The sequence below is a fragment of the Musca autumnalis genome, unplaced genomic scaffold (assembly GCF_047663935.1).
Source record: "Musca autumnalis isolate F117 unplaced genomic scaffold, ASM4766393v1 scaffold_1, whole genome shotgun sequence".
NCBI lineage: Eukaryota > Metazoa > Arthropoda > Insecta > Diptera > Muscidae > Musca > Musca autumnalis.
The window spans coordinates 297,356,104-297,383,893 of NW_027411644.1; the positions used below are offsets into that span (position 1 = coordinate 297,356,104).

Here is a 27,790-nt window from a genome sequence, read left to right on the forward strand (position 1 = left end):
TTCTTCAGATTTCGGTACGAATTCGGAGCGAAATGTTGGAAACAAATTTCCCTTTGCACAGCAACCACCTTTTGTATGTACATATATAACTGCAAGGGATTGGTTTAATTTTAGTTTGTTGTCGAAAAACAAAGTGGTTGGTTATAAAATTCGCATATAAATTTTTTAATTATGTATTTAATAAATATAAATATAAATAAATAAAAATATGCAATTAATAAATATAATTGCAACATATAATAATTGAAGATGGTGCTGATAGACTCAATATATTCGTACACAAAGATTGCATTGTTCTGCTATAACTACAAACTGATAACAAAGGTGAAAATAATTAGAAACATTTGAAATTACAATCTTCCAATAAAAAACATAACAAAGAAAAATTGATTCTGAAATAGTTTTATTGCTGCATTAGAATCTTCCATCGAGAACACAACAATTAGCCCCTAAAAATTATTTTTGCAGTGTTATTGCACAATGAATGCTGTAATATTTAGGATGGATATTTTGTTTTTATTTTTCGTTGACGTTGTTTTTGTTGCTGCAATGAAATTTATTTGAAACGTAATAAAAACGAATAATTACATTTTGTTTAACGGATTTATGAGAACTGCTGCAGTAGTGTTATGATTGTAACATTAATAGTCAACACTTTCAGTTAATTTACGAAGTAATCGTCGCGATGGTGGCAGGCAGGCAACAACAAGTGATGGAAATAATTGCATAAATTAGTAGCACCAACAACAATAAGAAGAGAAAATATTTACATATCATGCAACATAAAATTTCAATTTGGAAATAAATTTTTATGGAAATTTATTATTGATACCAAATTATATAAAGTATGAAAGCTGTTTATTTGTTAACACATTTCCCACGAACATTCAAGAAGTCAAAATAGATTTTTTTTTTTTTGAAATTTTGCCTATAAGGCGAAGATCATTTTTAATGATTTTTATTAAATTTCTCGTTTAGAGTTAAGCTTGATGATCGAAAATTTTTTGTAACAGAAAAAGGAAAGCCAAGGACACGAACCCACACAGTCACCAAATTACGTGACCTGGTTTCGCTATTAGTTGAGTAGCTCTTCAGACGTATCGACTGTGGGATGGCTTCTCTTTCCTAGAACTTTTTTGGTTTTTCAAATGTTTTCCAAACTCAAAAATGCTGCAATAGGGAGATATAAATGAATCGTGTGGTTCTAGTCCACCCGCAAGACTTGACAGCATGTATAAATTATATGAACAGTACTACGAGTATTTGACCACTTTCTCTCTCTCTAGATCCTGAAATCTTTTCTGATGTGATTGCCCAATAGGGGTGGTCGTGGCGATAGCAGGTGCTTGCATTATCTTACAGGTAACTTGCATTAGAAATGAACTACTGTAGCGCGATGTAATTTCAAAAATAATCTAAATGACTTACAAGGAATAATCCTAATACTCGTACACCTCGTTCCACTAGTGACTTTGATATTTCAGTTCTTCATGATGAAGTCGAGGTTGTTACTGGCAAGGCGCTGTCAACAGGGATTGTGAGTTAGAGACCAGTTATTACCTATTAGCTTTTTGTTAATGGCCTTGTGCGATCACCGAAACGACGAACAGATAATCGAAAGCAAAAGTCGGCATTTAAAACTCAATTAATTAAATTCGTACTTTTTTGACAAATTTTGTTGCCACCAGGAGGCGTCATTCGCTGCTAGCGTCGAGTGCTTACAATTTAATTTTTTTAAAAAACTCTGGTGTTTTTAATACAAATAATGTGTGAGGAATACGATCGTTTAGATAATGGTCGGGTTGATATGGTCAGCTGTATGGAAATCGGGTTATTGGTATAGGCTCGGTAGTGATCGGGTTGATATCGTTGAATCGATGATAATCGGATTATTTATGTCGGCTCTTTGGTGATCGGGTCGAATATAATCGGGTTGTGGCTGTTGGATCGTTAGAAATCGGCTTGTTTACGTCTACTCAGAGGTAATCGGACTGTCGGTGTCGGCTCCTTACTATTCGAGTGGCTGTCAGCTCGGCAGTTGTCAGGTTGTGTAATCGGGTTATTGATGTGGGCTCGATGATAATCAGGTTATTTATGACGTTTCGTTGGTGATCGGGTAGATATGATTGGCTCGAAAAAAAATCAGGTTGTTGCTGCCGGATTGATGGAAATCGGGTTGTCTATATCTACTCGGATGTAATCGGGGTGTTGGTACCGGTTATGTACTATTCAGGTGGCTGTGGGCTCGGTAGTCGTCAGGTGTGTGGCTCGGCTATGTTCACTTTTTGTGTTGCTGTCGGGGATGAGAACCGTAGTAGGAGCTGGCTATAAGCGTTGATTTGGATGTGAGCCTGGAGAGTGCTAAGTGCAGGAAGCTTGCTTAGACTTTGGAGCGGGCTAAGAGCAGGATCGAATCGTGGCTAACTAGTACTAGGTATCATGACTGCGTACGAGCCACTTGTATACTCATACTTTATCGGCTAGTGTTCCACCACCTTGTTCACTTTTTACTCAGAAGGTCTGCGGTTAAATCCCTGACCAGAACATCAACATTTTTCCCCTCTCCGTAATGTTGACTTAGTATTTCAGCCATGAAACACTTTTCTACAAGTAGTATCGTAAGATCCGCCATTGGACTCGGTTATAAGAAATATGTCCCATATCATTGAGCCAATACGATTCGGAGTGCACTCATTGCAGCAATGTTTCAGTGCAGTGGGAGTTGATGGTAATGGATGTAGGAATATATGAAATGCTCAAGTTACAAGTGTCAAACGGTCGGTCGGGACTATAAAAGAACCCGGACATATTTGTCCGGGAAAGGTATATTACGAAGTGCAAAGGTTGAACCAATGTCAGATACTTCTTTCACTAGTTATCATGTCCAGCAGTTATTTCATTTGGCTCCCGTAGAAGTTTTAGAGCTGTTGGGGCCATTATGCCAGGAAGTATGATAGAATATGATGCATATGTCCGAAACATATTTTGCAATAAACATATATATGTTTACAGCAGTCCCAAAAATAACATATGTTTGGGTCCCAAAAATAACATATGTTTGGGTCCTGCAAAGAAATATATGTTTGAGTGCAAAGAAATATTTGTTTCGGTGCAAACAATTATATGTTTGCTGCATTAACTTGTATTCAATGTACAAGTTTCATCAAGGGTACAAGTTTCATCAAGGGTAAACTTATATTTCATGAGAAAATGGCCGGAAAGGTTCAAAAAACCCCTATAACACCGTGTGTAGTGGTTAGACCGCAAAATAACTCTCAAACGGATCCGCCGATTCGGTCCAAAATTTGGCCTTTGTAATATTGTGTCCAAACTTAGTTTAAGTTCGAAGATAAGACATATGGTTGCACTCCTTCAGGTACCTTCCCCACAAAAGTTCAAAAATGTTCGGAAAATTTGTGCTCACGATAACCCTTGATGGGAGTGACCGATTTGGTCGATACTTTACATATCCTAATATATCTACCAGATATAGATTAAGTTCGAATATGGACTATATTTGTCCACTCCTTCGGGTACCTCCCACACAAAATTTTGGATAAATTTACTTAAAGACCAGCTCTCGAATCACTTTGATATTTGTTGAAGCAACTTGCATTCGCTGCCTCAATTATGACAGTAAGCGTTTTTTAGGAGCAAGTCCATACTTCTTGAGAAAATTGCCCGAAAGTTGTAAAAAAAACCCTATGGCACCAAATGTAGTGGCTGGAGAGCTCGAACCGAATACTGCGTTCTCCACACTTTGGATATCTTAATATTTCTTCGAATGTTAGATGAACTTCCGGTATCTCCCCCACAAAAGTTCGAAAATATTCGCTAAAATGGTACGCGCCGTATTTCATAGACGTAGCAACCGATTTGGTCCAAACTTTGGATCTCTAAATATTGTCGAAGCTTAGTTTATGTTCAAATTTGAGCCCTATCTAGCCAATCCTTGGGGTACCACCCACAAAAATGTTCAACATTTTTGCGAGGTTAACGGTCTGTTCGAGAATCCTTTGGACATTTTTACCGAAGGTTTTCCTAGTGGCCCTGCTTACAGCCATATTATATTTTTCGTAGGCTAGCGTGATATCTCCGCATTTGTTTGAGCTTTAATCCTATCCACATTTTGTTGGTTTTGAAAATTTTGAAAACCCCCATAAATTCATGTTTTTTTTTTTTTTTTTTTGGAAAAAAAGTATTTCAATCCGCGCAGGCTGATGGTATATCTCTGTCGGCAAATCCGACTGATACTCTTTTTACTTGTTTTTCGATTATTTTCCATTAGGTCAACTAACTATTTTAACATGGGGATGAACAATTGTCCATCTCTGCATTACTTTTAACTAGTTATAAACCAACTATTTTTAACTAATTTATATCTAACTATTTTTTGATTTTTTATAGTCAATTTAAAAATCTTGTTTTTGTCTTACAGAGAGTGAAAAAAAATTTATTGATTATATTTATTAATTTTTGATTTATTTTAATTTTTTCTTTTGTTATCTTTGACTTTTTATTTTGACACCTGTTGTTTCCAGTATGATTCCTTGTTGTTCCACCTTTGTCATGTCAAGTCTATCAAAACTAGCTTGTATAATTGTATGTTGCATTTATAGCGAAATAATTACGAATGTGTATATGAGAATTATTTGCGTCGCTATTTATTGAACATTCAACGTTTTCAACTGGTTGATCTCTAGTTGACTTTTCAACAATGTAATTTATAGTTGGTTGTAGAAAAATTGCTTTGTAACCGACAATTTTCCAACAGGTTAATAACTAATTGAAAAGTAATGCAGATATAGTCAGTTCTCCATTTTTTTAGTTTTCAGTCTGGTTGATATATAGATGACTTTTCAACCAATTTGTAGTTAGTTGTAGAATAATGCATTTATAACTATCTTGTAAACCGGTTGAGAAAAGTCCCGCAGGGAGCTTATAGGATTGTTAAGCAATCAATTGTGTGTGTGTGTCTGAGTGTGGCATTGATCATTTCGCACAACAAATGTTTGCCAAAAATTCTTTTTCTTTCGGTGGTGAATGAAACAACTCTGTAAAGCATAGCCGAAATACATTTCGATAATCGTACGGTTTTCGTATTTTTGCATAGAAAAGTGGTTTTCTTTTGAGAGCCAAACGATCCAGCGAAACTGAAAAGTTTGTGACTTTGTGTGATTGGTACAGGAATCGTTTTGTTCGTTTGAAATTTCAAAAATATTCCAAATTTTGCAATGACTCATGTTTTCGATTTGACGGAAATATTTACAAAAATAATAACAAATATCATTCAGGTAATTTTTCCGATTTCTCTGAAATTGTTTTATTTTTGTGGCAAACATAAACACTTAATCAAAAAAATACGCGATCATAATTTATCAATGAATTGAAGTATCTTATAACACAAATATGTTAACTTTTCTTCAAAGTCATTGACAATCGGAACGAACAACAACAAACAAAAAAAAACGCATTTACAAACAAACCATTGCCAGACAGACAAACGGCAAATGAAAGCAACGTCATAAAATGGTTGGCTATACCTGATCAGCGCAGAAAGTCCATTAAAAATTAGCACATCGTAGTTAGCACCTTGTTTGGCATTCGTATGTCATTCACGTTGTTGCACAGTAGCTGTGGGAGGTTATTTTTTGTTCCATTTAAATGTTCTAGAAATTTCAACGGCCTGTAAAATAGGTTGGTTGGTGTAGAGCATGATAGAGAAAGATATAGAGCATGACTAATCCCTCCTAGGGTGTAACCCCTTTTTTCTTTATTATTGTACTGTTAATTGGTTTACTTGGTAAAGGTCATTCAAAAACTTTGAATCTTCATTATAGGACAGGAATAGGGGAGAGGCTCAACCGTTTCCTTCTCCGTTTCCGCAGGTGCGGCAGGGATCGTTATGTGACTGATTAAGGGGCTTTCGCAATATTTTCAGCAGTCCGGCTCACGAACAAAGAAGTAAGTAAAGTAAAATGGGAGAAAATCATTCATTCATTCATTATTTTTCAAACCCCTATTAGTTGTAGCACATACAACTCCAAAACCTGTGAAAACTTTTTCATCACAACCACTGTTCGGCGTCACTGTACTGCGGCTTTTTGTTTTTGACGTAAATGGAACCTTTGTCACCTCTCTTACTTCGAGTACATCTATTATCTATTTTGTTTTATGCCACCTGCTATTTGGTCGTGTACCGTCGCCATCCATACGACATCCGCACGTAAATTGATTGAGAAAATATGTTTATAACAACTTTTTTATGATTTTATTAAACATTTCAAAGATATGCAAACATGATATTCGATAGATCGTTTGGGTCGGTCGGTTGGTTTGAACCACCACCACCAACAGCAGCAGCCACAACAGTGCTTTTGGACGTCATTTACCTGTCACGGCTTGAATGGCTGACTGCTTGCTGGCTAACTGGACACAATGCCGTGATTGTTGGGGCGTCTAGAAATTTAAACAAAACGTCATTTGTATCGGTGTTTTTTTTTTCTTCGTAATGAACGGGTGTTAATTAGCAGTAAAGCGATCAATAAAACGCTTATTAATTTTCGCTTTCGTTAAATGCTTTTTCAACATTTTTTTTTTGCGTTTGAAGAAAAAAACAAATTAGAAACAATAATTGGAATTTGCGTATGAAATCGTGTGTCTGTATGTTTCTTAAATGTTTTGTATAATTCGCTACTTGGAAAGGGGAGTTTGAGTTTGTTTTGCACAAACGTTGGTAACACAACGAAACACTGAGCCGTCATAATCTATTTAGAGTGCATGTAAGACACTGACTGAATCCAGTTCGAAGAACCAAATAAAATAAGATAAGACTTGGACGTCTAGTCTAGTTAACTAATAGTGCCTTTGCATATAAACGGATTTAATAAGCCCACTGACTACGACAAAATAAATCCTCATAGTGGACCAAATGAAAATGGTCCGGCAAAAAGCTATATGGAAAATACCCATTTCTGCTCGAAGGACCAACTGTTAAGGGAAAAGGCGAGAAGGTATATTATACGTGTACCTGTTTCGAAAGACCACGTGCTTTTCAGACACACAATCGAAGGACCAAATAAAAAACTCTCATTCCGGCTCCAAGGACCAAATGAAAAGAGAAAATCTATTTTTGTTAATCTCCTTTTAAGAATCGAATAGGGATCTCACCTCTAGTTAAACCGTTAGTCATTCTGGCTCCAAGGAATAAGTAAGAAAATCGACGAACGTATAATGTTGAAGAGTACTCAACAGGGATCGAAGGACCAAATGTTACAAATTAGGGTTTGGGTTCAGGCCATTAGCAAGAGAAGAATGGAGAATAAAATTATTGCGTTTTAACAAAGTCCACAAAGACCGCAACATTTTGGGGCACATTATAATGAAAAATCAATTAATATTTTAAATAATATTTGTTTTAATATTCACTGCCATGTAATCCATGCACTGGATTAAATCGGACGATTCGAATAGGAGGAATCTTTGAACAGAAGTCGTCACCTCACAAATTATGAGTTTGTGTTCGCATATTTTTTCACCTTGGGAGAGGCAAGAGATCTATTCCATTTGCTAGATCCGCAACCACCACATTTTAGCATCAGTGAGATATAATAGATGTGGGGAATGGGTGCACTTTCTAGGCTGCTATGGTCTTAGTCGCACCCAGGATTACTGCGATAAAAGTTAAGTTGATGTTTGATGCGCCAGATCATGTGTCTCCAACTTCATCCTCGGAATACGAGCCACCAGTCTCTTCAACAACAACAACTATGTGGCTGGCAGACAGTCCTACGTGGAATTTCGTGGGCATAAATCCCCACCAAGGAAGAATAAGCCAGGAGTAAGCAAGGCGTACTATCCCCGCTACTCTTCAACGTTTATGTCTCTAAGGCCCCAAATCCACCCGATAATGTTCACCTGATATCGTATGCTGATGACAGTACGGTAATGTCCACTGGCAGGAATGTTAAAGACACAGAGGCTCACATAAACAACTATCTATCTCCCAACCTTAAAGGACTTCTTCGAAGATCGTAACCTGCAGCTATCCGCCTCCAAGTCCTCAGCCATCATCTTGACATCGTGGACAGAAGAGGTCAACACAAAACTTGATATACACATCCGCGGGCAAGTCATCCCAACAATCAAGAACCCCAAAATACTGGGCGTAACTTTTGATAACAGATCGTGGCTGGGAACGTGGGGAAAAAGAATAAAATCCTTAAAGCTCTCTCGGGCAGCACATGGGGGAAAGACAAGGAGACCATCTTGACCACTTATAAAGCCATAGGTCGTCCCCTTCTAGACTATGCAGCCCCTATATGGACACCAGGTATCAGTGATACGCCAGTGGAGGAACCTCCAAACGGTCCAAAACACGGCCCTGCGCATTGCAACAGGGTGCCACTCCAAGGCACCCGAAGACCAACTCCACCATGAAGCCAAGCTTCTACCGGTGAAACCACACTGTACCCTCCTAACAAGGCAACACACAACTAAATGCCAAAAACTTGACCACCCTAACAATATGAGCTGCAACAGACCCCCATCAGAAAGACGCGAGCCTATCAGATACGACTTTCGTAAGGAACTCCCCAACATTCCCCCAGTCCCCCATAATCCATCAAACGATGACATTCAAAGCACACTCAAACAGGTTCACATAACGACCGTGTAGAACCATATCTCCTCATACACGAGCAGTGTTGTGCTCTGTGGAAGACCACCTCTACTGGCCCATACTTGGTATACCCCCAACATACCAAGTATGGGCCAGTAGAGCAGTAAAGTGTGGGACTGCCGAGGTAAAGTTGCTTAATTTGTACATACCGCCGATAAATAATTGTGCCCTGCGTTATATGCTTGAAATTAATCCGTCTTTGGAGGTCAATAACATAACGGGTGTAAGGGGATTTCAATGCTCATCATTAGCTTTGGCATTCCGCTCTTGGCAAAGACCAGAGGGGAACAGCGGTAGTGGAGCAAATTGATAACTGCACATTTTGCACGGTGAACGAAGACGCTCCTACGAGGATAAGTGGAGATTGTCACAGCTCCACATACATCACCATTTTGGCACCCGGTCTGATACTTATGTGTCCGAGCAATCCGTCACTTTCTTTGGCTCAGACCATCCTTCAATCAACGCATCCGTTAATCGACCACCTGATTTCATAACTTCTGATTGCTGTACTTTTCTGAATCGTGAAAAAGCTGATTGGCAAGGGTTCAGACAATTTATCAAACACCCGTTCAATGGGCTGTTCATTCCTCTTAACGTCTCGGGTAGCTGTCAGAGTTTTTCGGTACATAATCACAGCTGCAGCTGCTCGCTATATATCTCCTGGTCGAATACCCGAAATCAGATCAAATTCCCCCCCACCACAGTCGATGTGACTAGCTAATGAACGAAATGAGCTTCGTCGCACGAACCCTGAAGACCTAAGAGTTAGGAAACTTAAGGAACATAAGAGGAAATTGCCACCAAATGAAGCAATGGTACAGGATTAACAACATTGGTACATGATTAAGTAAATTGTGGGTAATGTTTAATCACATTCGTATGCGGGAATGAAGAATGATGGAACGGCAGTTACAGATCCGAAGTGGTGTGTGTTTTATATAAACGGCAATTTCTAGAGCACCCCGATAGTGTTAGAGTAGGACGAAGTGGAGTGTGGCAAGCCGTATAACAGCCCTCGCAACCGTGGAGGTACCACCACAATTTACGATGAAAGATGTTGCAGACGTCTTCCGAAACGCGAGATCATCCAAAGCATTTGGCCCACACGGAATCTTGTTGGTCACGCTTAAGCAACTGGATGAAACCGGGGTTGAGTATTTAACAAGTGTTCTCAATCTACTGTTAGCCACCCATATTGTGGCAGAAGCCTGTAAAGATGGCACGGTGGCGCCGTAGTTGTAGTCATGATCACCTCGACAACCCGCTACTAAAATTTCAATATCATCCGAGATCCTTAGACCCTATTCTACAACTGGATGCAGAGGAGGTACATACCTCCTCCGTTGTGAGATGGATATGTATCTCGCAACCAGAACTAATTTCGGAAGTCATTACTTTTGCTAGCGTGCCAGCCAATTAAAATGGTCACCATGGGATTTTTAAAAATTTGGTCATTATATCAGGAGACATAGGTTTGCCCAAGAAAAACATCATGTCGTTGTAATCAGAATCATAACGAGAACGAAAATGTCAAAATAATCCTCCAACATTGTCGGTAAGCGAAAATTGTAAACTTATATAAGGGAGGTATCGCAAGAAGTTGTCCGATATAGTCCCTCTTTAAGCGTCATTTAAGTTTGAAAAAAATATTTCCCTGTCCAATGTTAGTCACACACCAATGTTAGTCACACATTTCGTACCTTTTAGCCACTGTCGAATTTTTGAATTTTTGGACCACAAGGAGTACCTACGGTAAAAAAATTAAATAGAAATTCTCGAATTGCAGTGATAATTTTGAACTTTTGTAAAAGAAGTACTCGAAGATGTTTTCCGATAATGACCTTCTTAGAACTTGATGTACGGTCGAAAGGAATTTTATGCACGATTTCAGCCAAATCGGATACTCAATTCATTAGTTGTCGTGCTCATCTATCATTTTAGTTGAAATAATGGTATAATGTCCAAGTATGATTGAACAAAATCCGTTTCAAATAATTTGGCGCTGATTTAGCCATGTCTGTCTGTCTGGCTGGTGCGCACGTTAACGTAATTCTTTTGCCCATACTTAGTTCAAGTTCGAAGATAGGCCATATTGGTCCACTCTCCTCTCGGTAACTCCCCCACGAAAGTTCAAAAAATTTCGCTTAAATAGTGCGCACGATAACTCTCGAAGGGAGTAACTGAATTGGTCATATTTCTTCTAGCTATAGGCCAGAATTGAATATGAACTAAATCGGTATACTCCTTCGTGTACCTCCCACAGACAATGAGGAAAAGGTGCAGTTTAACAGATCGTATCAGTTTATTGGTACATTTTTGGACCGATTTTAAGGAATATTTTTGGATTGATTTTAAGGAATATTTTTTGACCGACTCTATGCCTCACATCGATTTTAAGGAATATTTTTGACCGATTTTAAGGAAAATTTTTGGACCGAATTTAAGGAATATTTCTTGGTCGACTTAAAGGATTTTTTTTAACCGACAGCGTGGATTTTTAAGAAATATTTTTCACCGATTTTAAGAAATATATTTGGACCGGTTTTGAAGATATTTTTGACCGATTTTAAGGAATATATTTTTACCGACTCTATGCCTCCCAGGAATATTTGTGGGCCGATTTTGAGGCTTTACAGGCATGGATTTTTATAGAATAATTTTTGCCGATTTTAAGGAATATTTTTTGACCGATTTTAAGGAATATTTTTTGGCGTTTTTTAAGGAATATTTTTTTGACCGACTCTATGCCTCACAGGAATATTTGTGGACCGATTTTAAGGAATATTTTTGACCGATTTTAAGGAATAAGTTTGGATCGATTTCTGGTACATTTTTTGACCGACTCTATGCCTCACAGGCGTGGATTTTAAGGAATATTTTTAGACCGATTTTAAGGTACATTTTTGACCCACAGGCGTGGATTTTTAAGGAGTATTGTTTGACCGATTTTAAGGAATATTTTTGACCGTTTTTAAGGAATATTTTTTTGACCGACTCTATGCCTCACAGAAATATTTGTGGACCGATTTTAAGGAATATTTTTGACCGATTTAAAGGAATAATTTTGGATCGATTTTAAGGAATATTTTTTGGACCGACTCTATGCCTCACAGACGTGGATTTTTAAGGAATATTTTTGACCGATTCAAAACAATGTTTTTGGACCGATTTAAAGGAATATTTTTTAACCGAATCTATGCCTCACAGGCGTGGATTTTTAAGGAATATTTTTGGACCGATTTTAAGGAATATTTTTTGACCGATTTTAAGGAATATTTTTTTGACCGGCTCTACGCCTCACAGGCGTGGATTTTGGACCGATTAAAGGAATATTTTTTTAACCGAATCTATGCCTCACAGGCGTGGATTTTTTAAGAATATTTTTGGACCGATTTTAAGGAATATTTTTTGACCGATTTTAAGGAATATTTTTTTGACCGGCTCTACGCCGCACAGGCGTGGATTTTGGACCGATTAAAGGAATATTTTTTTAACCGAATCTATGCCTCACAGGCGTGGATTTTTTAAGACTATTTTTGGACCGATTTTAAGGAATATTTTTTGACCGATTTTAAGGAATATTTTTTTGACCGGCTCTATGCCTCACAGGCGTGGATTTTAAAGAATATTGTTAGACCGATTTTAAGGTACGTTTTTTGAGGTGCCGTGACATAACTCCCAACGGACATAACTCCCAAAACGATTTTGGGAGTTATGTCCGCCTTGGTTTGCGGACATAACTCCCAATTTTTTTTTTGGAGCTATGTCCGACCCCCATTAGCGGACATAAGTCCCAATGGGATTTTTACCTTTACCTTCAAACCTATTTTAAACGAAAAATGTAGGCAGCAAATAAAAAGTTTTTGCTAAAATTCACAAATACTTTCTGAAAATCGCGCGTTTTTTTACAAAAATATTTTCACAATTTAAGAAAATAAAAAGTTTTTGTAAAAATATTCAAATGGTTTCTGAAAAATTAAAAGCGCCACAGTCGAAAATATTTTTGAAAAAATCGCGCGATTTTTTACAAAAATAGTTTCACAATTTAAGACGATAAAAAGTTTATTCAAATACTTTCTGAAACACGAAAAGCGCAGCAGGCGAAAATATTTTTGAAAAAAATCGCGCGATTTTTTACAAAAATATTTTGACAATTTAAGAAAATAAAAAGTTTTTGTAAAAATATTCAAATACTTTCTGAAAAACGAAAAGCGCCACAGGCGAAAATATTTTTGGAAAAAATATTCGCGATTTTTTAGAAAAATATTTTCACAATTAAAGAGAATAAAAAGTTTTGTAAAAGTGTTCAAAAATATTTTCACAATTAAAGGAGATAAAAAGTCGAATATATTTTTGAAAACAAAAATCGAGAGATTTTTTACAAACAGAAATATTTGTAAATCGATTTTAAGGAATATTTTTTGACCGATTGTAAGGAATAATTTTGGATCGGTTTCAAGGAATATTTTTTGATCGACTCTATGCCTCACAGGCGTGGATTTTAAGGAAAATTTTTAGACCGATTTTAAGGTACGTTTTTTGACCGACCCTATGCCCCACAGGCGTGGATTTTTAAGGAATGTTTTTGACCGATTTAAGGGAATATTTTTTGACCGACTCTATGCGTGGATTTTAAAGGAATATTTTTGGACTGATTTTAAGGAGTATTTTTGACCGTTTTTAAGGAATATTTTTTTGACCGACTCTATGCCTCACAGGCGTGGATTTTAAGGAATATTTTTAGACCGATTTTAAGGTATATTTTTGACCTACTCTATAGCTTCTCTTCTTTAGGTACCACCCACTAAAGTTCAACATTTTTCGTTAAACCAATTTGATCCAAGCATGGCACGTTTGAGGCCGCATATTTTTTGCACGTATAGTAGAAAAGCTCAAAAACCTTGCCGAATCCAAGTAAAACGACTGATAAGCTTGATAACCTTCGCATACGTGCAACGCTACAATTGTTTTTGTTAAGACGGCAGGGTCCGTGCTTCTTGACATAATGGTATATTCCTACGTGTACCTCCCACATAACATTTGGAAAAAGTACAGTTGTTTGCAATAAGTTCTTCTTCCGGTCCCTGTTATGACGGTGCGATTTTATTTCGGGGCAAGTCCATAATTCCTGAAATAATGGCCCAAAATCGCCAAAAAAAAGCCTGTCGGCACCAACTAAACTGGGCAGTTATACATCGTATTATTCCTTACAGATTCGAATTATGTCCGAAAATTGACTACATCGGACCACTCTTTTGGTAACCTCCCACACAACGTTTGGAAACAACGCAGTTTAAGGACTCGTCTAAGATTACTTTTCTTGTTGCGTATGCGGCCCCAGATACGACATACGATGTTGTTCAGGGGCAAGTCATACTTTCTGAAAAATTGGCCGGTAAACTCAAAAAACCCCTATAGACGTCTGAAGTACTGTGTTTACTTGTTTTTTTTTTTAAGTCCGAGGTTGAGGGTATATCTCTGTCGGCACAGCTGGCTGATACTTTCTTACTTGTTTTAAAACTTTTTTTATAGATATTTTAAATGATTTACACGCGACAACAATTTAACTGAACTCATATTTCATAGAGGGGTTAGAAAAAAACGCAACATCAGAAAAAATAAATTGAAATTATTTAAATTATTTTTGTTAATTGCAATGTCTAATAAACATAATTTGACTTTACCTCGAAATATGTACTTAAACAAATTACAATATTTATTCAGAAGGCTTTTGGTCAAATGTTTATTGAACCCTTAAATTAGCCTTGTTTGTTGGCATTTTTTTTTTAATACTTGACCCTTTTATTTTTTAAGCTTTGGCATTTTTCAATATAAAATAGCAATAAGTGGCTATAAGATGATGGCTTTTTTATTTTGATATTTAATTGAGAATATTTGTCACATAGATTGATATGAAAATGTGTGTGTGAAAGCACCAAGTATTCAATGTTTCGTAATTAAGGTTCCCTTTTTATTAATAATGGATAACCTTGAATATCTTGCAAACTCCCTATCTAACAAAATTATTTGTTGTTTACGAAACAAAATAAAAAGGAAAACATTCTCCAAATATTTACCCTTCCATTAGTAAATAGTTCGCACGTTGTTATTTTCCATGTACAAAAAAAAAAATTTTCCATCGCCATACGCTATATTAAATAAAACAATGTAAACAAGGTATCAAATCTCACAATAGTTGTAAACACAGTAACATTTCCATAGGAAATACAAGAATGTGTGAATTACGAATTTTTAAGTAAAATGTTTAACGCATTTATTTTTTGTTCTGATAAAAAAAAAAACAAATTAAAAATTCAAATACAAATGCGTTAAAAGCGTTAATAGCCTGCCATCTCAAAAAGGTAAACAATTTAAATTTAATAATGTCATCTAAATATTCGTACATACATATATACATTAGGGGTATGACTTTTTTACAACTTCGTATCTCCGTATTATATTTTGATGGGTTTTATCTAAGATTAAATAATATTATAATTATAAGGTTATTCGATAAAAAAAGCTCACGCACAAACTCATTTGAAATTTGAACTTTTTTGACAAAATTTTGAAGACGCTATAAGCAGAAGTGTAACTCAAAAACACGATACAAAAAAACACAGCCTTTTGTTTCTCACTATTTTTTTCATCATATCATTACATATATATCATTTAAAATCATATATAATTCCATGTCATATATCATATTTGTGAGTCAACATTTTCAATATTTAAATGACATAAAAAGTTATGACGCAAGAATGAATGAATCTCGCAACAGGAAATAATTTTTTTGAGAAAAATGGTCAAAAAATCAGAACCCTAATGTACATACATACATATACATATGTCATATTAGTCAACAAACCCAATCCTTTTTGACTATATTTTTCGATTACATTGATAGTGAGGAAAGCCAAATAAAATTGTTGCTTTTTAGGTGCTACCGGTGTGACACATTGGGGAAAGTGTCAAACATTTATACTCGTACATCATTTAGAATGAATAATAAATATTTCTTTATGACACTCAGTTTTCCGATGCATTAAAAACATGAAAAACAGGAATTCAAGGTCAAATTTAAAATGTTAAGCTTTTGCATCAAAATAGAGTGTTGTTGTCTTTTTCATACTTTCTAATCTATTAAACAAGTAAAAAAGTATCAGTCGGCTATGCCGATAGAGATATACCCTCAGCCACATGCCGACAAAAATGTGGATTAGGAATTCATTTCAAAATTGGAGGAGGTACTTGAAGGAAAGGACCGATTTTGGAAGTGGATCTTATTTTGGGAGTCATATCTTTTCGATAGATATCGCGCCCACTAGTCACTTCAGTGGGTCATCGTATAACTTTTGGACCAGGATGCCAGGAAGCACGGAAAACATAATATGGCTGTAAACAGGACCACAACGAACAGCATCGGTATACATTTTCAAAGGACCTTCGAAAAGACCCTAAACTGCACTTAGACACAAATGTTGAACTTTTGTGGGGCAGGTACACTAAGGAGAGGACCGATATGGACCTTTTTGAAAGTTAAACTAAATTTGGACAAAATATTAGGAGATCTTCAGTTTGGACCAAATGGGTTGTACCATTCAAGAGATATCGTGCATCAACTTTAGTTACATTTTTTAAATATTGGCAACGTATCGGAAGTTTTGGACCAGTATTCTCCATCTTCGAACTGAAACTATGTTTGGACAAAATATGACGAAGGCCAAATTTTATACCAAATCGGTCGATCAATTCGAGAGTTATAGTGCTCCACTACATACCCAGCAAAAATAGTCCTCCCAAAATCATGGGTTTTGTAAGGGATTTTTGGCAGCCGTAACTACTCCCAAACCCCCTTTCTTTCCCATTATTTTTACAAGGGCATGTCGCACTCAGTTTGTAGTTAGTTTATGATCACTAGAATAACTAGTTATTCTGTGGCTACTTGAAGTTGAAAAGTAAGTTGAAAAAAATTATATTTTTAGAACAGTTGATGTAGAAATTTTTTTTAATTTCATCACACTTCTTACTTTTATTTTACTTTATTTTATTTCGCTAGCTGTGCGAGTTGAACACACGAAACCTCTGATTTCGAGCCAAAGACACTACACACTGCCACACACACGAACATTAAGGGTTGCTTAAGAACTTAAATGTGCAGTGTACATGTGCACCACGAACTGTTATTTTTAATTAAAAAACAACTCGCGTGCCGACAGTGAGCGTTGAACACACAATCCTAGGATTTATAGTCGGACACACACTCACTATGCCACCGTCCTCATTACTTAGTGAGGAGCAAAGTAAGTAGGTTTGCCTTGTAATTTTTTTAAGAAGTATCCCATTACTTTTCAGATTACTTGTAATGGGAAATGAAGCTTGTTTACATTACATTGTAATGGGTTACGTAATGACTAATGGATCCGAATTTTTGCTGGGTATGGTGCCATAGGGGGTTTTTTACACCTTTCGGGCTGTTGTCTCAAGAAGTATGGACTTGTCCCTGAAAAACTTTTACCGTCGTCATTTAGGCAGCGAATGCAAGTTGCTTCGACAAAAATCAAAGTGATTCGAGAGCAGCTCTTAAAGTGAACTTATCCGAAATTTTGTGTGGGAGTTACCCGAAGGAGTGGACAAATATAGTCCATATTCAAACCTGAAATATGTATATGGTAGATATATTAGGATGTGTAAAGTATGGATCAAATCGGTCACTGCCTTCAAGAGTTATCATGCGCACAATTTTTCCGAACATTTTTGGACTTTTGTGGGGGATGTACCTAAAGGAATGGACCGATATGGCTTATCTTTGAACTTAAACTAAGCTTGGACAAAATATTACCAAGGCCAAATTTTAAACCAAATCGGCAGATCCGTTCGAGAGTTACTTTGCGCTCCAACCACTACACACGGTGTCATAGGGTTTTTTTCAACTTTCAGGCTATTTTCTCAGGAAGTATGGACTTGCCCCTGATGAAACTTATTCCGTTGTATGGAGGACAGTGAATACAAATTATTACAACAAAACTCAAAGTGATTCGAGAGCATGGAAGAATTACCTGCAACAAACCCAAAGTATCAGGCAAGTCAAAAAACTTGGGGAATAGGGTCTACAGACATCTGCGTTGTTATGACGGACAATGTGGTAGGGATGTCAGCGGATGAGCCCATATAGAACAACGGTGACACCCAAAGGCTTTCAAGAGGTTTACGCTTGTACTTACTCGTAGACGTTGTTTGAGTGCCAGACCATTGTGCTCACAAGCAATGAAGAACACCTGACGAATTTTGTGACCAAAAACATGAAAAAAACCAAAAGAAATTTTAATCTCCCAGGAGGTATCATGCATAAGCCAAATCCTTCCGCAACTGCAGCAAGCTCCACGTGTCTGAGATAGAGCACTTCATATTATGACAGTGTTTCAGAAAACTCTAGAGGCCCTATGCTCCTCAAGGAATTAAGCGGAAAAGAAGACCCCAATGGTTGCCGGCCAGCGACTTTAGGACCGTACCTCTGATCTTGGCGTAAATAGCGGTAGATTGGGCGGATGAATAACAGCTGGTTTCACTATTCCGATAAGAAAATTAAAAGGAACGAAACCCAAAACATTTCGAAATCAATGTAGAACTGCAGGAAGTCAGATAAGTAGATATTAAACATTTTACATATGTATGTTATCGACAGTGTTTGAATTTGCTACCAGCACAGCACTGAAATCACTAAAAATATGCTATTGCTATGCTGTGCTGTTTTCAAAAACAAAATCGAAAACTGTTGCTGTGCTATTCTGCGAACATAAAAGTAGTACAGCACATGGTATATGCTGTGCTTCTGAAATCTGCGAAGCACATAGCATAGCATAGTTATCAAAATCAAAAACGAATGCTATTGCTATGCTGTGCTGCAGACATTTTAACAGCATAGTTAACAGCCGCAGTCAAGAAAACAAAAACGAAAACTATTGCTGTACTGTGCTATGAACAAAATCAACAGCATAGCATCAAACATAACCCAGAAAAAATTTTGATGGCAAAGAAGTATGTATTTGAAATATAACAGAATTTGCTATTGAGCTGTGAAACCATGACTAATTGCACATTTCGATATTTTTAACACACTACTATTATTTTGACCGCAACTATTGCTCTGTTCTTTTATACCCTACACCACCATGTGGTAAGGGGTATTATGTCTTTGTGCATTAGTTTGTAACATGCAAAAGGAAACGAGATACACCCATAGTTCCTTTAGGGATATACATTGAATCACTTTCTGAGTCTATTTACGCATGTCCGTCTGTCCGTGTATTTTTGTAAACAAAGTACAGGTCGCATTTATTGTCCGATTCGCATGAAAATTGGGGAAGACAGTTTTTTTGGCCAAAGGACGAACGCTATTTATTTTGGTAAAAATCGGTTCAGATTTGGATATAGCCCCCGAATATATCTTCGCCCGATTTAAGCCATTTGGTGCACGAAACACGCTATATATGTCCAATTTCAATAAAATTTGGAATGTGCGATGGTATTTAGTCCAGAAATAAGTGTGCCAAATTATATAGAAATCGGTTCAGATTTGGATAAAGCCCCCCTGTTTATTTTCGCCCGATTTAAGGAATTTGGTACACGAAACATGCTATATATGTCCGATTTCAATTAAATTTGGAATGTGCGACGGTGTTTAGTCTAGAAATAAGTGTGCCAAATTATATAGAAATCGGTTCAAATTTGGCTATAGCTCCTATATATATTCTCGGTCGATTTTAGGTATTTGATGCACGAAACGCGCTATATATGTCCGATCTCAATGAAATTTGGAATGTGCTACGGAATTTAGTTTAGAAATAACTTTGGCAAATCATATCAAAATCGGTGCAGATTTGGATATAGCTCCCATATATATTTTCGACAGATATAGGTATTTGATGCACGAAAAACGCTATATATGTCCAATTTTGATGAAATTTGGACTATGTGACGGAATTTGGTCTACAAATAAATGTGAAAAATTATATCAAAATCTGTTCTGATTTGGATTTAGCTCCCATATATATATTAAATATTCACAGTGTTGTAGGGTATTATATAGTCGGCCCCGCCCGTCTTTGATCCTTTCCTTACTGGTTTAATATATGTACTAGATTTTTTATGCGGCACCCTCCTAAAACTTTTAGTTTTGTTAAAAATTAAGATTGTCAGAGTTTGAGCTCAATCGGAGTATGTTAACACGTGCCACTGGGGCCTCAAACTTTCCATGGGCCCTTTATATAGCCAAAATTAAAATCTGACCCGATTTTCAAAAATGTTTGTGGGATTACTTGTTTAGCAACATGTAAACTGTTTTCATCGTTTGGACAATAAATGTGATCTGTAAAGTGATTTTGTGAAAATTCGCCAATACAAATTTAAATTAAAATTGGTCCCCATTTTTTTTTTATTTTTTATTTATTTGTTGAAACATTTTGTAAAGTAAGCCTGAAGGCCAATTAGTTTTACAATATTCATAAGAAGAGTTCCTACTCCAAAATATAGTAATATAAATAGTGTATACAAATTCATATATAAATACAAGTTATTTATAAGCTAAATGCATAAAGCTAAAACTATAATTTAAAGTTATAAATATGTAATTGTTTTGCCTGTTTATTTAATATAACACATTAATACAACAGGATATGTGAGATATTCTCGTATGTTGATCTAATATATAGAAGAAAGCGCTTTCGAAAAGTAGAAATAGAGAAATTGAACATTTTTAGATTATTGGGAAGGGAATTGAAGAGACGAGAAACTCTAACTTGAAACGAATTATCCATTCGTCCATCCAAGCGAGGGATTTTGAGGCTAGTAATTCGTGTAAATCGAGAAAATGTAAAGGAAGTCGCAAGGAAACAAGGACACTGGAATTTACAAATCTTATAAAAAAGAAGGAGGCACCGAAGTTTAATCAGATCTTCAAAAGTGCATCCTAAAAAATCTATTGCGAAAGGCGTTATATGTGAAAAGCGTTTGGTGGAATATAGATAACGCATAGCACTGTTGAAGGCTTTTTTAACAAGTTTCAGTCTGGATGAGGTAGTTCCGGAATACAGCTCAAGACAATATAATATGTTAGGCATGACTAAAGCGTGAATTAAAGTCTTTTTAATGTCACGAGGTAAAACCAAGTCGCAATTGTAAAGTTGGCGTAAAGCAAAGTTAGTACGTGAGACTACTCGATCAATGTGATAAGTGAAGTCCAACTTAGTGTCCAAAATGACACCGAGACATTCCATTCTGTCTACGAAATCAATTGATATACCCTTGTATTTCACATCTAAAGAGAAAGTGTGCGAGGAAAAGAGCACTGCTTTGGTTTTGGAGGGGTTAACCGATAGTTTGTTAAGGCCCATCCATTGCTCAACCGAAGAAAGAGTATAATTAATCTTTGCTTGTAAAACATCAGGCGAGTCTATGTTACTCGTGAATAAAATTTGAACATCATCCGCAAACAGATATGGTGAGCAATAAAGGTTCAATGAGGAAAAGAGATCATTGATATACAGCATAAACAGTAATGGCCCAATCACCGAACCTTGGGGCACACCACTTTTTACGGGGAGTACACTGGAAGCAACACCATTAACGTATACATACTGTTTTCTATTTCTTAGATATGAGGCAATCAAACGACAAGCGCTACCTTGCAGCCGAAACTGCGAATTTAGTTTATTTAAAAGTGTGCCATAGTCCAATCGGTCAAAGGCTTTTTCCATATCAATAGAGATAAGGACACATTGACTATGATCATTAAACGACCTTCTAATGGAGTCGGTGAGACCAAGAAGCAAGGTTGCAGTACTTCTATGCCCACGAAAGGCGCACTGAAAATCGGTGAGAAGGCCTAATGTTTCAATGTGTTGCGAAAGTTGACGTTTTAAGACATGCTCTACTAACTTACCTAATATGGGTAATATAGATATTGGTCTAACGTTATCGAGGCTGACCGAACTAGTTTTCTTAGCAATAGGGATTATCTTTGCCACCTTCCATTCGGAAGGAAACGAAGAAGTTGTAACTATGGTATTCACAAGATGAAGGAAGGCAACACTAATAAGAGGCAAAACTATTTTTAAAAATTTTAGCGGGTATCCATCATTGCCGGCCACGTTAGACTTAATCGAGGAGAGAGCCAAAAACAATTCATCAAGAGATATAGTCCGAAAGGAGAAACCATTAATACAATCAGAAAATTACTGAATGTTACTGCATAATGTATCATCCAATTGGTTAGAAACAAAAGTGTTATTCAATTTTATAGGGCCAAAGGCGAAATTTCACAAAATCACTCTATAGACCACATTTATTATCCAATCGATGAAAAAAGTACCATGTATGTACCTTGTAAGCAATAAACAACACTGAACAACTCATAGGGCCATTATTATAAGTTCTCTCTTACTATTTGATGTATTTAAAAACGCAAAATAAATGAATTTGAAGACATTAAAAATATAACTTTCTCATTATAAGTTAATGCCAAGAAAGTTCTCCTTGAAATTGAATGATGCCTTTTAATATTATTTCAACCGGAACGCTAAAAAATCTGATCGAAAAATCCAAACTATAACCAAAGAAGGCTTTATAATAATGGGGGTTAGTGAGTTTGCTGGGTTAACATTAATTATGCTATATGCTATGTAGAATTGTTTACTGCATAGCAGAGCACAGCAATCGTTTTTCGATTTCACGACTATGCTATGTGCTATGCTACTTTTATGTTCGTAGCATAGCACAGCAACAGTTTTCGTTTTTGTTTTTGAAAACAGCACAGCATAGCAATAGCATTCGTTTTTGATTTTGATGACTATGCTATGCTATGTGCTGTGAAGATTTCAGAAGCACAGCATAGACCTAGTGCTATGCTACGTTTATGTTCGCAGCATAGCACAGCAACAGTTTTAGCATAGCAATGGCACTCGTTTTTATTTTTGATGCTGTGACTATGTGCTATGCTGCGTCACTTTCACAGCACCAGCATAGACCTTGTGCTGTGCTGTGAAAAACTAGTAGCAAATTCAAACACTGCTATTTACAGATTCACGAAAATTAAAATATCGCCCACTGTGTCCGAATGCTGTCATCTTAATTTGGAAGTGGAATTCAGCGAATACAGATTATACGTTTATTTGAAAACAGTTGTATGGCCGTTTTGTTACAACTGGATTTTACTCTGCTTAGCGTTTAGAGCAAATTGCAGTGGACAGAATAACTATTGGGTGCTGATATTGTAGATTGTTGGCATGTTGTAGTTTGAAGATTACCTGTTTTTGCAGTGTTGTGTGTATTTTTTGTTTACATTAATGTCTCAAATAAATAGCAATATTTTTAAAATTAAACAAAATAAATCACTTAGTAACAATGTGAGAATAAAACTAGGTCAGTAGTGGGATTCTCCAACTTATTTTTTGGTTACCGACAAAAAACGGTGAAATTACAATGCTTATTTATAATTACGGCAATTATCGAAATTTGTTCGCTAAGTTAGCGACCAAAATAATGCAAGTCCTGCCTATAACAACATTGCTGTCAACTTTCATTGGAATTTCGCTTTCATAACTTTGCATTATAATTTTAACCGATTTTTCGGTAACTGAAACGTTAGTTAACCTTCAAACGAATGGCTTACAGCGAAACCCATTTTTTTTGTAAAAGCGTTTTGCGGTGCCAACGATAGCTCGAAAACGAATGGGCCGATCTTCATATATTTTGGTGCGCGTATTAAGAACCTAACAAACCGATTTAACCCATATTCGAAATTAAGTTTGCACAAAATATTATGAATGCCAAATTTTGGACCGCATCGGGTTATCTGTTCTACAGTTATAGTGCGCTCGAGCCAGACAGAAAGACATACAGACGGGCGGGCATTGCTAAATTGACTCCAAATGGATTTCGTCCAAACATACATATGGTCTAAAACCATTATTTCGATGAGGCACATTTTGCCCGTATGAAAGTGTATATACACTCGTTAGCATAAATGCTGAGGTTATAAAAAGCTATTTATTACCGTTGCTATATTTTTATCCCCAGAGTTGCGATCGCGTGTTACCACTTTTGAATGTCATGGTTTTCGGTTTAGTTGTATATCGAACATCAGTAATTGAAAAGGCGTAATCGACGATGACGACGAGGTAGTGCAACATAGACGAGGAACACACATGTGACGCCGTCAAATGTTTTCTGGCACCCTCCACTCAACAGATATGAGCCGGCAAAACAGTTAACCAGCCATCACCCCCAGTTGTGGGGTTTTGTTTCCGCTGGACAGTCGGTCTCCAGATTTGTTTTTGATTAAAACACAAAATGTAACAACAGCAACAATAACAACAATATGTACCACATCTCCTAATACAACAGACGCCAGTCAATTGATTTTTTTCTCAATTGTTAATGAAAAGTTGTGTTTTATGGGATTAAAGTAATTCTGACAAGCACAATGGGGGAAGAGAGGATTCAGATAGGATTTAGTAGATTTCAGTAGAATAGTGTAGTCTATTTAGGACACCGAAGTAGGCAGGCAATGGAAAAAAGTGTCTTCTGTTTGAAATACCTAATTTATTTTATAAATCGAAGTTTAGTATATTTAAATTTCTCTCCCACTGTGTTAGTAAGCCTAGCTTACCTATCTATGCGTTATGTACATACTTATTTATAAGATACTTACTTGTAAAAATATTTATCTGGACATTTGCACTACTGATCTTTATCGATAGTTTGTGTGTTTTCAATTAATGGTTTTTGTTGTTGCTTTGTGGCTTTTGTTTTAGTGGGAATTTGTTTTATTTTATTTGTTTTTTTTTTTCAAAAAGAGTTTTTATTAGCGACTTACAATAAAAGTTGAGGTCTGTGTACATTAGCAAGCGAGAACGGGAGCATACATGGATATACAACAAACAAACAAACTAAAAACCGGAAGTTCTGTTCAAAATAAACAGCAACGACAACAAAACGTTGATGATGATGTCGAAGATGACGACGTTTATCATAGCGTTGCGACGGAGGTAGATGATGTTGATGACGATGATCTGATCATTGAAGCGCGAACTGTTACAAATACAAATAATACAAGAAATATTCAATTATTCAATATTCGTAAGTATCTGCTACTCAATCTCAAAACGAGAACGATAGATCATTCCCTTTAATAATAGTTCATCACTTGCGATTGTCATATAAATTACGGCACGTCTTTATAGATAATAAACGGGCAATTTGTTAAAACATATAATTATTTTTTTTCATATTCATTTAATTTGTTCTGGACAGATGCATGGAGTTCAGCAATAAACAATTTTTCAAATAATTTAGATGGACTATGGAATAATTTTAATGGATTTTTTATTGGGATTTTAGTTTAAGTTTTTAATCGAGCGTTCAATTTTTTTTGAGAAGAAGTTATGCCCTTCCATCATGGGAAAAATCCGAAATGGAGTTCGACAATAAACAATTTTTTTGGGATTTTGGTTTGAGGTTTTTAATCGATCGTTTACATTTTTTTGGAAAAGAAGGTATGCCCTCCCGTTATCGAATGAAGTCGCCATCATATATGTAAATGTAAATTTAGAGGTCTGGTATGAGGCACGAAATTAAAATGCTGGAGATAATTATTTTTAAAATCGATGAAAATTAGTAATAGGATAGGTCAATTGGCAAAATTAAAGATTGAATTTTTTTTTCTGATACGATCAAAATTGTGCTTCATTGAAATAATAATTCCGACAATCGAGTCAATCTACAATTATTCATCTTTCGATGTCTCCATCTGACTGGCTTGTGCGCACAATAACTTCTTTCACACAAAATTAGGACAACTTCGTAGATTGGCTGTATAGGTCCACTACCTCGGGTACCTCCCTCACAACATTTAAAAAATTAATTTCCCTTTAAGGCACATTGGAGGAGGATCATTTTAAAATTTTTACGGAATGTAGTCCTTGTGGTCCTTATTACAATGATATAATATTTTGTATGGCAAGGTCCATGCTCCGTGAGATAATGGCCCAAAAGCTCAAACAACACTGAGTTCCAAGATGGTATATATCGGGCCACTTTTTTTCTTCACCAAATTTCAATATTGTGTAATTAAGTGCAGTTTAAAGCCAGATCGAGAACATTTTTGAATTTGTTACCGTGATAATTGCCCGAAATCGTTAAAAATGCTATGATGACAAATTAAAATGGTCACGATATCTATCAAAGGGAGTACCTGGCATTAGGCCAAACTTTGCACAGCGCAATATTTCTTTCAAAGTTTGAAGATGGACTGTATCGGCCCACCCCATCGGGTACATCCTCCGAAAAGTTCAAAACTTTGGCGCTTAAATAGTGTTTATAGCCACTTCTCGGATAGTGTTGAAATGTTTGATTATAAGCGGTAGAATTTTATTCTTGGGAAACTACACACTCCTGATATGAACCCAGATATGAACACTCCACATATGAACCCCCACATGCTAATGAAGTCAGACAAGGACGCTAGCAGAGGCGATTCGTGTAACGTGGTTTTCTCCTCGGCTGGGGTAAGTTCCACCCACTAAACCTTACGAAAGTAGAAGACTAGTAATCTTCCTTTCTTGGAGCTAAATCGGGTTCTTTATTTATTAACTACTAGTTCAGGCAGATTGGATGGGTGTTTGGCAGCCGAGGGTTAGCGGTGAGTCAGCGAGCTCTGCTCTAGACGATTTGTTGGTAGTTATGTTTGCTCTTACGGCTCGGGAAGCTAAGCGGTTGCTGAACGACTTGTACATAATCGGGGATATATTGGGTGTTCGAATGTAAGTAATCGTGAACACGATGTATTCGGTATTTGGTTGTAGGTGGTAGGTTATACGATGGATTCGGTGTTCGGCGTTAAATGATCGGGGGCACTATACGCTCGGCGTTCAGCTGTTGATGCACGGAAACACGATGGGTTCGGCGTTCGGCTGTTGATGCTCGGGAACACGATGGGTTCGGCTGTTGATGCTCGGCAACACGATGGGTTCGGGTACTAGTCTAGTGTTATGGTCTAATTTCTACCATGCGCTACTAGTTGCTAACTACGGAACAGCTGACCCGAAGGCCCTGTGAAACTGTTGACCCGAAGGCCCATTGAAACAGATGACCCGAAGGCCCAATTGAACAGCTGACCCAAAGGCCCTGTGGAACTGCTGACCCGAAGGCCCAGTGAAACTGCAGACCCGAAGGCCCAGTGGAACAGCTGACCCGAAGGCCCTGTGGAACAGTTCACTCGAAAGCCCTGTGTATGTATAAGCAACCACAACCTAATGAGTAGCCCTCAAAAGTATTCCCTGCTCTTATAACACCGAGGTGTAAGTCGGCGGATTTAGAAAAGTCTTTTGTTCAAACTCGTGTAGCTAACTCCCTGCAGTAGTAAGCTCGTCATCAACATCCAACTCTGTAATATTTGAGTAACTCGAGGTATGGTGTAAATGAGAATTACTTGTTGTAGGCAATGACAATGAATGTTGTCATGGTGCACTGAAATGCAAATCTCCCTTATCTAAGACGTTATTTCTCTGGGAGTGGATAGCAGGTTTTAGTTGGGTAAGGGTAGTAGTTGTTGTATTATGTACGTGAAAATTTTGTCGAAAGCTTTTGATACCGTCAACTATGCCAAGCTGTTCGAGTCGTGTTCGAAACGATGGATAATCAACTATATATGTATGTGTACGATAGTCGTTGGTAACATTCAGAAATAAAAAGTCCAAAACCGGTAGAGTGAAACAGGGAGTTTCCCAAAGCGTGGTAATATCTCTGGAACTCCAGACAGCAGAGATATCATTAGGTATGGGGATGATTGTAAAATCTTGGTGCGGGTTCTGTCATCGATGATAGCTGTCTTAGTGCAGTTCTCCCATCTGAGGAATATGAAAATATCCGCCGCAAAAAACACTAACACACTGTTCACCACCTGAACGGCTGAAATGAGCTTTCCCCTGAAAATATTGGTCGATGGTGCCCTGATACCGGCCAGCCGCTTCAGTCACATTGGACTTGAGTTGATGGTACGACACCCAACATATGCCCTGAATGTGGACTGGAACCAACCGCACTCACCTG

General features: G+C 36.9%; 1 protein-coding gene across 7 annotated transcripts in view; it reads right to left on the reverse strand.

The window, feature by feature from the left end:
* Positions 1–27,790, reverse strand: part of Esp (Epidermal stripes and patches) — a 198,144-nt gene that overhangs the window by 164,951 nt on the left and 5,403 nt on the right. For 4 of the 7 annotated variants that reach the window (XM_073961872.1, XM_073961865.1, XM_073961869.1 and 1 more), the window contains exon 2: positions 24,393–24,772. The exons of the other annotated variants lie outside the window; for them this stretch is intronic. The gene's annotated coding sequence lies outside the window, so the exon portion shown is untranslated. The remainder of the gene's footprint in view (positions 1–24,392; positions 24,773–27,790) is intronic. 7 annotated transcript variants of the gene reach the window in all.